General features: G+C 38.4%; 1 long non-coding RNA gene across 1 annotated transcript in view; it reads left to right on the top strand.

Annotated features, from left to right (window-relative positions):
- The window catches only part of LOC123587721, a 341,324-nt gene that overhangs the window by 181,404 nt on the left and 143,673 nt on the right, over positions 1 to 16,247 (top strand). The window lies entirely within an intron of this gene.

Raw genomic sequence — 16,247 nt, 5'->3', positions numbered from 1 at the left:
ATTCTATTCTTTATTTCTATGGTATTGGCTTTTTCAGATTCCACTTATAAGTGATATCATATAGTGTTTGTCTTTCTTTGACTTATTTCACTTAGCCCTCAAGGTCCATCCATGTTATGACAAATGGCAAGATTTCCTTCTTTTTCATGACCAAATAATATCATATATATATGATATTATCATATTATGATATTATGTGTATGATATTATGATATTTTATATATATATATATCACATCACATCTTGTTTATCCATTCATCCACTGATGGAAATTTAGCATTTAGCTATTTCCATTTTTGGGTAAACATGAGACTGCAGATATCTCTTTGATATTCTGTTTTCATTTCCTTTGGCTCTATACCTAGAAATGGGAAAGGGGGATCATATGCTAATTCTATTTTTAATTTTTTAAGTAACTGTTTTCCGTAGTATGTGTACCAACTTACATTCCCACCAACAGTACAAAAAGTTTTCCTTTCTCCACACCTTTGCCAGTACTTTTCATTTCTTGTCTTATTTATTATAGCCATTCTAACATCATTTTACTGATAATTAGTGATGTTGATCACGTTTTCGTGTAACTGTTGTCCATTTGTGTACCTTCTTTGGATAAATGTATATTTAATTCCTCTGCCCATGTTTTAATGATTGTCTTTTTGCTATTGAGTTGTTCGAATTCTTTATATATTTTGAATATTAGCCCCTTATCAGATACATGATTTGTAAGTATGTTCTCTCATTCCATTGGCTATCATTTCATTTTGTTGATGGTTTCCTTTGCTGTATAGAAGTTTTCAAATTTGATGTAGTCCTACTTGTTTATTTTTGCTTTTGTTGACTTGACTTTTGGTGTCATATCCAAAAAAATTGTTGCTGAGACTAATGTTAAGGAGCTTATCTCTTATGTTTTCTTCTAGCAGTTTTATGGTTTCAGGTCTTATATTCAAATACTTAATCCATTTTGTCTTGATTTTTTTGTATGGTGTAAGATAGGCACAGTTTCATTATTTTGCATGTCACTGTCCAGTTTTCCCACCATCATTTATTAAATTTTTTTTTTTTAACGTTTATTTATTTTTGGGACAGAGAGAGACAGAGCATGAACGGGGGAGGGGCAGAGAGAGAGGGAGACACAGAATCGGAAACAGGCTCCAGGCTCTGAGCCATCAGCCCAGAGCCCGACGCGGGGCTCGAACTCACTGACCGCGAGATCGTGACCTGGCTGAAGTCGGACGCTTAACCGACTGCGCCACCCAGGCGCCCCATCCCACCATCATTTATTGAAGAGACCATTTCTTCCCCATGGTGTATTCTTGTCCCCCTTGTTAAATATTAGTTGATTGTTATGTGAGGGTATTTTTGGGCTCTTGATTCTCTTCTATTGGTCTATGTATCTGTTTTTATGTCAACATCATACTGTTTTGATTACTATAGCTTTGTAGTGTAGTTTGAAATCAGGAGCTATGATACCTCCAGCTTTGTTTTGCTTTCTCAGGATTGCCTTGACTCTTCAGCATCTTTTGTGGTTCCATACAAATTTTAGGATTGTTTGATTGTTTTTTCTATTTCTATTTCTATTTTTCTATTTCAAATACAATTGGAATTTTGATAGGATTGCATTGGATCTGTAGATGGCTTTGGGTTAGTAAGGACATTTTAACAATATTAAGTCTTACAATCCATGAGAATGGGATATCTTTCCATTTTTGTATGCTTGTGTGTCTTATTCAACTTCTTTCATCAAATAGTTGTAGTTTCCAGTGTGTAGCTCTTTCACCTCCTTGATTAAGTTTATTCCTCTTTTATTGTTTTTGATACTATTATGAATAGGATTGTTTTCTTTCTTTTTTGGTTACTTCATTGTAGTTAGAAGAGGAATCAGTTTTGTGTATTTAATGCAAAGCATTGTGATTATAGTTAATGATAATGTATTATATATTTGAAAGTTGTTTAGAGAGTAGCTCTTAAAAGGAAATGATAATTATGTGACGTGATGGAGGTGTTAGCTAACACATGGTGTTAAGCATATTGTGATGTGGAAATGAATCAATTCAACACATTGAACAACTTAAACTTACACAATGTTATATGTCAATTACATCTCAATAAATCTGAAAGAAAAAGATCATTGTGGCCACTTTGTGGAGAGTAAGCGTTAGAGGGAAAGAGGCATAGCAAAGAGAACAGCTAGGAGGTTTTTGTATTCTAGTTGGGAGACTCAGACTTGAATTGAGTGATGCACATGAAACTGATGTGAAATCATTGGATCCTGAATAATTGTTGGAGGTAGTGCTGTCAGGACTTGCTGATGCGTTGGAAGTGGAAAATGAGGGAAAGGGAGGAATCAAGATTGACGCTTAAGGTTTGGGATTAAACAACTGGATGGATGGTGGTGCCATTTATTGAGATGGGAAGAGCTTTCTGGAGAGGGATGGATTGGGTAGGGTAAGCGGTTCTGTTTGGTGACATTAAATTTCAGATGTTTTTAGACAGCAAATGGAAATGGCAGTAGGCAGTTTTATATCTGATTTCAGTGTCTCTTAGAATTCTGAACTTTCACTCATTGCTTTATAAAAATAGCGTTAATTAAATTGGGATCTGGAAAATAGAAAGTAGTTCACAGCTGGGTAAAATTCAAGTTCTTAGATTAGCATTCAAGACTTCTCTTTGTCCACTTTCTTAGACTCTTCTATCTATATTTTTCTTTCATAATTGATCCTATAACCATATCAAGCCATTTGTAGTTCCCTGGATACATTATGATGGCATATATTTCCATGACTTTGCTTGTGTTCCAAATTGCAATTCCCTTTTCCCCTCTTTCCATTTGGCCAACTCCTAACTCATCCTTTAAGACTATTTTGGTGCCATGTCAACCTTGAAAATTTCCCTAACCATCCTAGAGGTTGATAGATTCTTTTGCTACATGTTGGCATTCAAGACTTCCTTCAACTATAACATTTGTCATGTAGTACAATGATCATTCAACTATCTGCCTTCTAGACTAAACTGAGAACTCTTTATAGTCAAAGTTGTCTTTATTTTTGTACCCCTAGCAATCAGAATGATTGGAATTAATAGATGATCAAACTGGTTGTTGAATGAGTAAATATTTCTTTAAGAATCTTAAGCCTCTCTGAGAAAACTGTAGTGTAGAAAAATCTACACAGTTTAGGTTCTTGGAAATTCTTTATGAGTAGACAGGACCAGGGAAGGACAGTTAGGAAGACTACCTCTTACAGAGAATGATTTAAATGTCCAGAATGTCTCCTAGTACAACCTTTAGTGATTCATTTCTTGAGGGTTATACATTTCCCTCTTACTTAGGTTCTTTTGAAAAAATGTGCATTTGGGGGAGAGAGAGTAATTTATTAAATTATTACATAAAAGGTAAGGTCTTACAGTAGAAAGAAGAGAGCCAGGAGTCTAGAGTTGTGGGCTATGTTTAGTTCCAGTTCTCTCCCTACCTTGATGTAGGAACTCAGCCTAAGTGAGTGGCAAATGTGGGGAATACTGTACCTCTGCAATGTCAGCAAGGAAATTAATTGCTCAGAGAGACAAAGCATATGATAAGTGGCAGAATTATAAAATATTCCTGAAAGATGTGAGGTAACAGTAAGAAGGCATGCAAAAATAGGCTGAGAGGAAACAATTACTATTGAGAAGGGGAAAGATGGTACAAGTGATTTCTACTGGAGAATTGTGTTTGAAGAAAAACAATAGTTCTATTCCAAGCAGCAAGCCATAGAATAGAGGACATTATGCTGTGAAAAAGGCAGTCATGATGATGAGAATTTCCCGTGTTCCATGCTCTTTGGTTTTCAAGGGAAACCTAGCCAAATGTGAGGTACAGTTTCCAATCCCCATGCCTAATTGATAACTTTGTCATGGATTGTATTCTGAGTTTCCTAATAATCTCAGGGAGGATTTGTTCAAATCATTCAAATTTCCATGCCCAAACTGATCTCCAGATGCCGAAAGCTTAACAGCCAGCCCATTCCTTGTGCATTTTGAGACAAAGTTGAGTATTATTAGTAGTAATACCATATAATGGAACCATTAAGAGTCTTGGCACCAACCTCTCATTCATTTTTAATGTCACAGGAGGGAGATTTATTTGAATGCCTGCAGAGCTGCCTAAACCCTGCATCTTTCTGAGGGAGGCAGACAGATTGCTCTAATGCTCTACTCTATAGTGAGTCTGTGGTGATCTCATGAGCAAGACCTTAGCAAAGCCTTTTAGCCTCGGCACTTGAACCTGTGTTATAAGACTATTCATGTTTCTTAGTTCTAGTAGCACTGGGGAGCTTATATGTGTCAAAATATAATGACTGGAGCCTTATCCCCAGGGGAATGAAGAGGGAGCAAAGATAAGCCCTTTCTGGGATGCAGAGGCTGAAAGAAGGAAGAGAATTGTTTGTTTTGCCTGGTATCCAAGATCTTGCCTATATTCCAAGTCTGGTCTCATTTAATAGCTTTTTCCTCTTATTGCCTTCCTACATGAATTCTCTACTTTAGCCAGGTTGGTCTCCTCATTGTCTCTCAAATATAAATTCGGTTCTCATCTTTTAGCTTTCCAAATGCTATCCCACTTACCTGAAATGTATTTCTCTTTTCTCTCCATTTATTTAAAATCACTAAATCATTTAAGAGCTGGCTCTTATTCCATCTTTTTTTTTTTTTAAGTTTATTTATTTATTTTGAGAGAGACAGAAACAGTACAAGTCGGGGAGGGGCAGAAAGAGAGGGAGGGAGGGAGGGAGGGAGGGAGGGAGAGAGAGAGAGAGAGAATCCCAAGCAGGCTCTACACTGCCAGTGCAGAGCCTGATGAGGGCCTCGAACCCATGAATCTGTGAGATCATTACTTGAGCTGAAACTGAGAGTTGGATGCTCAACTGACTGAGTCACCCAGGTGCCCCTCATTCTATCTTCTATGGAAAGTTCTCGTTTCCTGAATTTAACAATCTACCAAACCCCTCCTCTCTGCTACCTGGAATCTTATTTATTTATTTTTTTTCAACGTTTATTTATTTTTTGGGACAGAGAGAGACAGAGCATGAATGGGGGAGGGGCAGAGAGAGAGAGGGAGACACAGAATCGGAAACAGGCTCCAGGCTCTGAGCCATCAGCCCAGAGCCCGACGCGGGGCTCGAACTCACGGACCGCGAGATCGTGACCTGGCTGAAGTCGGACGCTTAACCGACTGCGCCACCCAGGCGCCCCTGGAATCTTTTTTAGATAGTGTTTACTGAGAGCTTCCTCTGTGCTAGACTAGTGATAAAACTGAACAAGTCAGACAGGCCTTTCTCTGCCCTTAAGGAACTCTCAATCTAGTGTGTTGCGAAGCTGTTAGTTATCAAATGATAGCTAACATTTATAGTGTTTACTATGTTCCAGGAGCTTCTTCTGGTAGGATTTTGGTTAATCCTTAAAACATCTTTAAGGATCTTGTGTTAGAGTTTATGAGATAGTACCAGTTATTTTTTCCCATTTAACTGATAGGAAAATGGAGGTTTAAGGGGATTAAATACCTTGCCCAAGGCCATCCAAATGTTGGAGTGGTTTCTGAGCTCAGGCAGCCTTACCCACTAAGCAATTCTTCCAGGCCCCCAAGTATTTTACCTTTACCTTTACTTTTCTTGACTGCCTCGCATCGTAATGGTCTCCTATGTATACGTACATTACCTCCTCAACTACATTACAACCCAATGCCTGTGGGGAAACTGACGGTAGCTTAGGGACCACTTAGAAACACAGGCTTTAGAAACAGACCTGTATTTAAAACCCTGATTCCCCTGGCTAAGTGTGACCAAGCAAGATTAATCTCTCTGATCTTATATTGTCTTATTTGTAAAACGGGCAAAATAACAACCATGAGGAAGTGGTGAAGGATTAGCTGAGATCACATTTGTAGAGCCTTTGCACAGTGCCTTGAACATGTCTAGCCTCAGTAACTGGTGGCTAATATTATTCTTTGGAGACTCCACCCTTTGACTGTCGGCACCATGGTTGACATGGCACGTAAACATTTTTCTTAAATAATTGAATGTAGTGGAAACTTGAGAACATACTTTGATATAAAGTTAGTGGACAATAACCATTTATTCTTAGTGCATAATACGTTTGAATATGTAGCATGGAAAAAAAGATTCTATAAAGTCATTTTCAGTTTGTATTCTATTGATACAGAATTATTTTTTGAGCACATAGTATGTGCAATATGCTTGGGAAACTTACAATTAAGCATATATATATTTATAAATATAAATATATAAAAAATATATAAATATATAAAATATATGAAATATATAAAAAATATTATATGTGTGTGTGTATTTATTTATTCTGGTCGATTTAAAGTTCCCAAGTTACTAAATTCTGAGCTGAGCTTGAATTTTATTCTGACTCTGGTTGCCTTCAGATTTCTCTGCCATTATTTTGTCCTTCTTTATCATTATCTTATGCTTAGGCTGGGGACTCATTTGCTGGGAATTTTTTCTGAGTCTGTTTCATCCTCATCTTTAGGCCTTCTCTTTATATCTGCCCCTTGGAGAGTTTTTTTTTTTTTTTTTTCTTCCGGGCTCATGATCCTCTCTTAGCAACAGACTGCTGCTGGTGGTGACTCAGTACTTGTGGCCTGGTAGGGAAGGGGGATTGGTTTCCATTGTCCCAGCCTAGCCTCAGTGTTCAGCAGACCCTATGTCGCTGGTATCTGGCATGGGACTTTTTCAGTGATCTTGTCCTTCTCCATCTTTCTCCGGGGTAAAGAAATTTTCTGTTTTCCCTTCCCACAGCCACTGTGGGTCTTCACTTGGTCCTGGCAGCAAAAAGCTTTGAAGTCCTTCCTCCAGCAACTTAAGGCTTTTGTATCCTAATGGAAAAGGATCCAGACGGGGCTTTGTGCATTTTCTAGAGACAGCCACTCCCCAGACCCAGGCCTGCACTACAGTGGAGGCTTTCTCTTGCTCCTGATCTTTCTTGAGATCACTGGTGCTGGTCCTGCCAGTAGGTTTGCAGCTTCCAGATATTCCATAATCTCACACTAGCTCACATTCAGTCTTTTGCCATCAGCTAAAGCTTCTTACTCTCCTGGAGGGAAGCCCCATTTTCCTTCTGTGCTGCGAGTCAGTGCCTGTCTCCCAGTTTTCTGTCTATGGAGGTACCTGTCTAACTTAGAATTCAGGTGTGACTTTACCTACCTGGTGGGTTCAAGAAAAGTTAAGATTTTGCAGATTATCCATATTTTTCTTGCTGTCAGAGTGAGAGTGATACTTTTTTAAGTTTACCTACATCCCAAGGGGAATGTCACATTATTTAATTAAAAGAAAAATAAAATTATGCAGCCTTGATGGAAGGATTCCAGTTTAATAAGTTCTATGAGGTAAAGAAATATCTTAGAATTAGAGTACCGGGTGAATTTGGTTGCAAAATCTATAAGAGGAATGACAAAAAGTAAAACTATGCTTTGAAGATGAGCCAAATAATAAGAAACAAGCATCAAGAAACCTGAAGGGGGCGGGGCATAGGGCTATTGTAAGATGTCCTATTGTCCAAGTGAGTCAGCAGTGGTGAATGGGGGGAGGAAAGATCAAGAATATTTTTAAATGGCACATCCATGTGTTTAGGTACATTGATGCCCATAAGGAAAAAACACTATGTTTCAAGTGTGAGGAGACTAAAAATAAGGGATTTAAGAAACTCTCAGGAAGGAAATTCCTATTGCTATTCCTGTACAACTCAGACTTGGTACTTAGAATGTACGGATATGAAAGTAGAAAACAAAATCAAACAAAGCAAACCACTTTGTAGTTCAAAAAAGAATCAAATACTATATCTGGCTGGTGACAGCATGCATGAATGATAAAACTGCCTCTTATAATAATCACATAGTTAATACTATTATGTCAAATGAGATACTATATGAAAACTACTCCATCAAATGTAGGGTAGCATAAAAATGTACAGTATTAGGATTATAAATATTACTTTGTTGAGGGATAACCACAACCTGGTATATGTCTCAGAATGAACTCAGGAAATGTCCACATCTGAACAGATATGGATAATATGGGCTTTATGAAAATCCTGATCATGTTGATTCTAGTTTTGGTAATTTAAATTATTCCCAATTGACTGGTTGATGTCCTGCCTCCTCCACGAAGCTTTCCCTGACTCCTTTGACCAGTAGTGATGATGTCCAGTTTCTCTGAATTCTTCTTGAGCTGGCACCCCTTCACACAGCAGTAAACCGTATGCCATGTGAGAGGACAAGGGTTTGAATGTTATGTTCTCTCTGTTCTCGTTGCATTTCTCCCCTCTGTCCGGACAGACATTAATCATCCACTGCCTTAGGGAAAGTCTGTCACAGGAGACACGCAGAACAGAAGTGTCAAATTCTTTGAGATTTAAAGTTAATTTTAGAAAGTATTTGGAGCAATACCTGAACTAGTTGTCCATCCCTTATGAGAGCTTAGTCTGATCCTGGAGTTCATCTTGTCTGCCCTTGGGTGAACCAGTCTTTACTTGAGTGAACACTGTTATATCAGCTGTGTCGGTGGCCTATGTTGTCATTGTCATTGTCATTGCTGATCAGTAAGGACTGCAGCCAGGCCGTCCAGTGATTATCCAGCAGGAGGCACACACACGTTGGCCTCAGGATTGCTCAGCTTACTTTTTAAACTTCTCCAAGCGGACAACTGTCTTTTCAAGTGACCAAAGTCCTTGGAAGACCCAGGAAAGCAGAATGTGCTTTGGACACCAAAAATGGTAACAGTGTTATGAGAATTTAGATGATCTAAGCCTCTCCTCCAGCCCACATTTCCTGATCTATATCTCTGGGCAAGTTGGAGCCAGAGAGAATGAGCTCTAGATCCATTCCCTCCTTCCCACCCACTCAAGCCAGAAAAGCAATCACCACTGTTGATTATAACTTTGCTTCATACCAGTTAATGATCCCTCCCATTTATTTTCTTGAGGTTAGTATCTTATATTTTGTTTGACCAAATAAGTACATTGTATAATGCGGGGCATTCAAGTACTTAATAAATATTTGGCAGACTGATACTGATATAACTAGTGTGGTAGATATACCGGAAAGAACACAATGTTTCATTGAGGATTAAATCAAGATGGATATATTTCAGTCATCTGTGACTGTGTGCAAACCACCCCCAAATTTAGGAGCCTAAAACAAAAATCATTTTTCTGCTTATGATATCTGCTGACATCTAGTGGCTCAACTGGGGGCGATATGGTCCAAGATGGCCTCATTTTTATGTCAGGTGGTTGTTACCTATTTTTCTCTTTCTTTTTCAGTCTGTCACTCTCTCTCTGTCTCTCTCTTTGTCTCTGTCACTGTCTCTGTCTCCCATCCTTCACTTGGTATTTTTTTTTTCTGCCAAGAAACTAGCCTTGGCTGGCTTTCTTTCTTTCTTTCTTTCTTTTTTAATTTATTAATGTTTATTTATTTTTGAGAGAGAGAGAGAGAGAGAGAGAGAGAGAGAGCGAGCATGAGCAGGAGAGGGGCAGAGAGAGAGGGAGACACAGAATCCAAAGCAGGCTCCAGGCTCTGAGCTGTCAGCACAGACCCTGATGTGGGGCTCGAACTCACGAACCGTGACATCATGACCTGAGCTGAAGTTGGACGCTTAACTGACTGAGCCACCTAGGTATCCCACCCTGGCTTTATATGTGGTGGTCTCAGGGTAGCAGCACTGAATAATGGTAGCTACAAAAGTTGTAAGACCTCATGCGACTGAGGCTCAGGAATCACAGAAAGTCACTTTTCTCACATTCTATTGTCTAAAACAATACAACATCAGACTAGATTCACAAAGAGGAGAAAATAACTCTGCTTTTGATGGGAAGAGTGGCAAAGTCACACTGCAAAAGGATGTTGTGCTCATAGATACTATGTTTTGCAAACAAACAATAGTATGCATATAAAAGCACTTAGAATAGTGCTTACCTTTATCTTCGTAAGCAATGAATAAATGGCGATGATGATGGTGATAATTTTAATAATGAATTAACACTGGTAGCTTCAGCAGTTGAAGAGTCAATCCTTGTCTTCAATATCAAAATCAGCCTCCATAAGACCAAGGAAAAATCATTCACTCTTTCATTATGTTACATTGTAGCCTTGCTATTAATCTAATACTCCAAAGGTTTTCTGAGCAGTCAGCAGTATGATTTAAGATCCTAAATTCAGGGGCGCCTGGGTGGCGCAGTCGGTTAAGCGTCCGACTTCAGCCAGGTCACGATCTCGCGGTCCATGAGTTCGAGCCCCGCGTCGGGCTCTGGGCTGATGGCTCAGAGCCTGGAGCCTGTTTCCGATTCTGTGTCTCCCTCTCTCTCTGCCCCTCCCCCGTTCATGCTCTGTCTCTCTCTGTCCCAAAAATAAAAAAAAAAAAAAAAAAAAAAAAAGATCCTAAATTCATTGCTAGAGGGTCAAGAGGGTAAGAAACAACAATAACTTAAAGTCCTTATTCTTTCTGAGGTTGTAGTACAGTCCTAACAACTTCAAGACTTAAATGCACACATGTACCAAATGTTGGATTAAGGAGTTCAAGGATATTTTATTGAAATATCTCTAAATATATTGAGGATAAGCCAGTGCAGTAATCCGTTTTCTTCCAAAACTCAACCTATTAGCAAATCCTCAGAGAATATCTCTGGTTTTGGTGTTTGAGGCAATAGAATCTTACACTTTCCGTGTTAATGCTGTACGCCCAGGCCAGCTTTTACGAAGGCAATTATCTGTAAAATGTGCCATTTTAAAACAGATTAGAATATTCATTTGTTTTGATGGTGAGAAATGGAAATGTAGGAGGTGATACAAATATGTGAGTTGCTTTGTTGTTGTAACTATAGCTGAGAATTCTCTTAGTGGAAAATGAAACAAAACAAAGATAAACTTAGCTTTGCGGGAGTGATGGGAGATAAAAACTGCCAAGGGCCAGTGAGCAGCATGGCACACTGAATTAAACAGCATCCCAAATTACTCAGGGCTGGGGTGCCCACCGCTCCAGGTGGACAGTGAAAGGTATGCATTTGTGACCCACCTGTATCAATAGACCCATCAGGGTCCAAGTGAGACCCACTGATTTTGGTGTGTCACAAGAAATGGTTATTAATGGGAGGTGGGAGGAGCTACTTTTGGGAAAGACATATTCTTGGCACAAGGAAGGTAGTGGCTGAGTGATCATTTATGAGGAGGAGGAGAGACCCGTCTTGCTCGAAATTAGTTGAATTTCTGGTCTACGGTGAGGCAGCGTATATCTGACAATATCAGTTTGCAAAAATGGAATGTTGCTCAGGGTGAAGAGCGCTTCATTTGTCATCTGAATTCCTTAGGGAAGCATTTCTTTTTCTGTATTTGAACAGTAAACCTTTTATAAAACAGGCCCTGAAATTCCAAATTGGAAGCTGTTTGCTTCTAAATATTCACACCTTGTTATATGCAGGCTTTATTCAGATTCTCTATTTGAGCCAAGATAGGCTGATTACAGAATTAATCTCGAGGCAACTATATTAATTGACATTTAACTGACGGACCTGTTAGCGGCACATCAGACTGAATTGTTCTAAACCCAATTGATTAAGTACAGCCAGTTTTACATGGTCTATGTCTATACAGGCAATGAGCAGTGAAGAGTTAAGCAGAAAACCTAAATTACCCCTCCATGAAATATCACATCACCCACTCTCTTACTGCTATTACCAATGGCAATAAACTTAATAAGTCTATCTCAATTGAACTGATTGGTTATACGTGTTGTTTTAAAATTAGAAGTCATTAATTCCCCATCAACCACTTCCTTAACTATAGAGGATTGCTTTCAATATTATCCCTATTAGCTGAGGTTATTTTCCAGTGTTTTCAGAGAAAGATATTAAGAAACCACAGGGATTGTCTAAACTAACACTCTCATTTGACAGGAAAAGACTTGCTGAAAACTATTTTAATATTTTACTCAAAGTTACACAGCCAGTTAGTAGTGGAGCCATGACAAATTCTAGTCTGAAGTCCTTGCCAATACTCTATGATGTTATTTAAAAAAATTTTAATGTCTGTTTATTTTTGAGAGCAATCATGAGTAAGGGAAGGGCAGACACAGGGAGACACAGAATCTGTAACAGGCTCCAGGCTCTGAATTGTCAGCACACAGCCCAACATGGGGCTTGAACTCATGAACTGTGAGATCATGACCTGAGCCTAAGTCAGATGCTTAGCTGACTGAGCCACCCAGGCACCCCATCTATGATGTTATTTTAAAGTACATTCCATCATTTTACTATGATTGCATTTCAATGCTTAGCAATCCTCATTGGGTAAAGTGTTTCGTCACACATTTGTTTGAATGAATTCACTACAGACGTCTTTAGTTCATTTCCCATTGGCCTTTGAGGATTCCAACCTAAAGGCAAACCTTAAATCATGACCCTAAAGCTGAACTATGTAAAATTCATGTCATGGTTTAATTCTTCAATTTCCTCAAGGACATATTTGATTTCTCAATTATTTCTTTTCGAGTCCACATGTAATGAGTGATGTGTCCTGCCTACTAAAAAAAGTGCTTTTTTGTACATTGTTATTCTAAAGCCTACTTCTACACTCTACTAAGTGAAAAAGTAAAGGCAGACGAAGTCAATCTACTTTTACAGTTGAGTCATTAGAGGGTCACATGGTCTTAGGGGATTTGGGTTGTAGTACTGAAAAGAAATGCAAAACCAGAAAACATTCCTGCTCTCATCACGATGATATTCTAAGATGGAAGACAGAAAATAAACTAATTTTTAAATATATAATATGTCAAGTGGTGACAAGGACTATGAAAACATAGAAGACAGGACAAAGGAACTGAAGGTAGCAGGAAGGTGTGAATTAGGGCCATCAGGGAAAGTCTCTTTAAGGAGATCTGAGCAAAGGTACAAAGGCAATGAGGCAGTAAGCTATGCAAATATCTGGGAAAAAGGTGGGTATAAAATGATATAGCTATTTTGGAATGTAGTCTGGAAGTTCTTCAAATGTTTAAACATAGATTGGTCATATGACTCAGCAAATCCACTCTGAGGTACATACCTTAGAAAAACTAAAACATGTTCATGCAAAAACTTTTAGTCACATGTTTATAGTGACATTATTCATAATAGCCAATTGGTGAAAACAACCCAATGTCACTTAGTGGATGAATGGGTAAATATAATGTAGTTTTTATTACTTGCCCGTAAAAAGAAATAGAGTCCTGATAGATGTTAAAATATAGATGAAATTTGAAAACATTACACTAAATGAAAGAAACTATTTACAAAAGACCACATATTATATGATTCCATTTTTATGAACTGCCCAGAAAGGCAGTTCTATAGAGACAGAAACTAGATTAGTGGTTGCTTAAGGCTGGGGTGGATGGGGGTATGTAGGGAGAGATTATGGGGTTTCTTTTAAAGGTGACAAAAATATTCTAAAACTTACTGTGGAACACAAAGAAATAAAAGGCATCCAAATAGGTAAGGAGGAAGTCAAACTATCACTCTTGCAGATGCCATGGTATTCCAAAAGATTCCACCAAAAAACTGCTAGAATTCATCCATGAATTCAGCAAAGTCACAGGATATAAAATCAATGCACAGGAATTGGTTGCATTTCTATACACCAGTAATGAAGCAGCAGAAAGAGAAATCAAGGAATCGATCACATGTACAATTGCACCAAAAAGTATAAAATACCTAGGAATAAATCTAACCAAAGAGGTGAAAAATCTATACACTGAAAACTATAGAAAGCTTATGAAGGAAATTGAAGAAGACACACACAAAACAATGGAAAAAGATTCCATGCTCCTGGATTGGAAAAGCAAATATTGTTCAAATGTTGATACTACCCAAAGCAATCTACCTATTCAGTGCATTCCCTATGAAAATAACACCAGCATTCTTCACAGAGCTAGAATGAACAATCTTAAAATTTGTGTGGAACCAGAAAAGACCCTGAATAGCCAAAGCAATCCTGAAAAAGTAAACCAAAGCTGGAGGCATCACAATTCCAGACTTTAAGCTGTATTACAAAGCTGTAATCATCAAGACAGTATGGTACCGGCACAAAAACAGACACATAGATCAATGGAACAGAAAAGAGAACCCAGAAATGGACCCATAAACGTATGGCCAACTAATCTTTGACAAAGCAGGAAAGAATATCCAATGAAATAAAGACAGTGTCTTCAGCAAATGCTGTTGGGAAAACTGGACAGCAACATGGAGAAAAATGAACCTGGACCACTTTCTTATACCATACAGAAAAATAAACTCAAGATGGATGAAAGACCTGAAGGTAAGAGAGGAAGCCATCAAAATCCTAGAGGAGAAAGTAGGAAAAAACCTCTTTGACCTTGGCTGTAGCTACTTCTTACTCAACACTTTTCTGGAGGCAAGGGAAACAAAAGCAAAAATGAACTATTGGGACCTCATCAAGATAAAAATCTTCTGTACAGCAAAGGAAACAGTCAGCAAATCTAAAAGGCAACAATGGAATGGGAGAAGATATTTGCAAATGACATATCAGATAAAGCATTAGTATCCAAACTCTATGAAGAACTTACAAGCTCAACACCCAAAAAACAAATAATCCAGTGAAGAAATGGGCAAAAGACATGATTAGACATTTTTCCGAAGAAGGCATCCAGATGGCCAACCGACACATGAAAAAATGCTCAACATCATTCATCATTTGAGAAATACAAATCAAAACCACAATGAGATACCATCTCATACCTGTCAGAATGGCTAACATTAACAACTCTGGACATGACAGATGTTGGCAAGGTTGTGGAGAAAGAGGAACCCTTTGCACTGCTGGTGGGAATGCAAAGTGGTGCAGCCATTTTGGAAAACAATATGGAGCTTCCTCAAAAAATTAAAAATAGAGCTACCCTATGACCCAGCAACTGCACTACTAGGTATTTATCCAAAGGACACAGGTGTGCTATTTTGAAGGGTCACATGCACTCCAATGTTTATAACAGCGCTATCAACAATAGCCAAAGTATGGAAAGAGCCCAAATGTCCATTGGCAGATGAATGGATAAAGAGGATGTGGAATACACACACACACACACACACACACACACACACACACACACACACACACACAATGGGGTATTACTCAGCAATCAAAAAGAATGAAACTTGCCATTTGCAACAACGTGAATAGAAACTAAAGGGCATTATGCTAGGTGAAATTAGTCAGTAAGAGAAAGACAAATATATATGACTTCACTCATATGTGGAATTTAAGATATAAAACAGATGAACATAAGGGAAAGGAAGCAAAAATAATATAAAAAGAGGGAGGGAGACAAAACTTAAGAGACTCTCAAATATAGAGAACAAACTGAGGGTTGCTAGAGGGGTTGTGGGTGGGGGTATGGGCTAAATGGGCAAGGGGCATTAAGGAGGACTCTTGTTGGGATGAATCACTGGATTCTGCTCCTGAAATCATTATTGCACTATATGCTAACTAACTTGAATGTAAATTTAAATACATAAATAATAAAATGAATAAATGAATGAATAAATGAATAAATAAAATTGACTGTAGAGATGGGTGCATATAATCTGTGAATATACTAAAAACCATTGCACTTGTGGTTTAATAAGAAATAGATTTGATCTTTGTCTCCAGATCCTGACACAGAGCTTCTAAATCTTGAATTTCCTGAGTGATAGGAGTGTTATTCATAAGGAACCCCTTTTTATCACACCTGAGTTTATGCTAATGACGTGAATTAGGGTGGGGCTTCTGGATAGCCTCAAGATAAGGCTGATCACCAGAAAGTCCAAGTGATTGGAATTCTGGAACTTTCTACACTATCCACTGACTGCTAGGAAGTGGAGTAAGCTCTGGAGATTAAAGCTCTCTAAAAACTCTTGAATGAGATTTGATGAGCTTCTGGGTTGGTGAATGCATCCACATAATGGGAGGGTGGCATACTTTAACTCCATGGAAGGGCAGAAGCTTCTATACCTAGGACATTTCTGGGCCTCATCCTAGGCACCTCTTCATCTGGTTCTTCATCTATATCCTTTATACTATCCTTTATTATAGACCAGTAAATGTCTATTCCCTGAGTTTTGTGAACCACTCTAGCAAATTATCAAACCCAAGGAGGGAGTTTTGGAAACCTCTGGTTTGTAGCTGGTCAGTCAGAAGTATAGATGGTAATCTGGACTTGCACTGACATCGA

The sequence above is a fragment of the Leopardus geoffroyi genome, chromosome D3, assembly GCF_018350155.1.
Source record: "Leopardus geoffroyi isolate Oge1 chromosome D3, O.geoffroyi_Oge1_pat1.0, whole genome shotgun sequence".
Taxonomy (NCBI): Eukaryota; Metazoa; Chordata; class Mammalia; order Carnivora; family Felidae; genus Leopardus; species Leopardus geoffroyi.
This window is presented reverse-complemented; position numbering and strand designations above follow the sequence as displayed.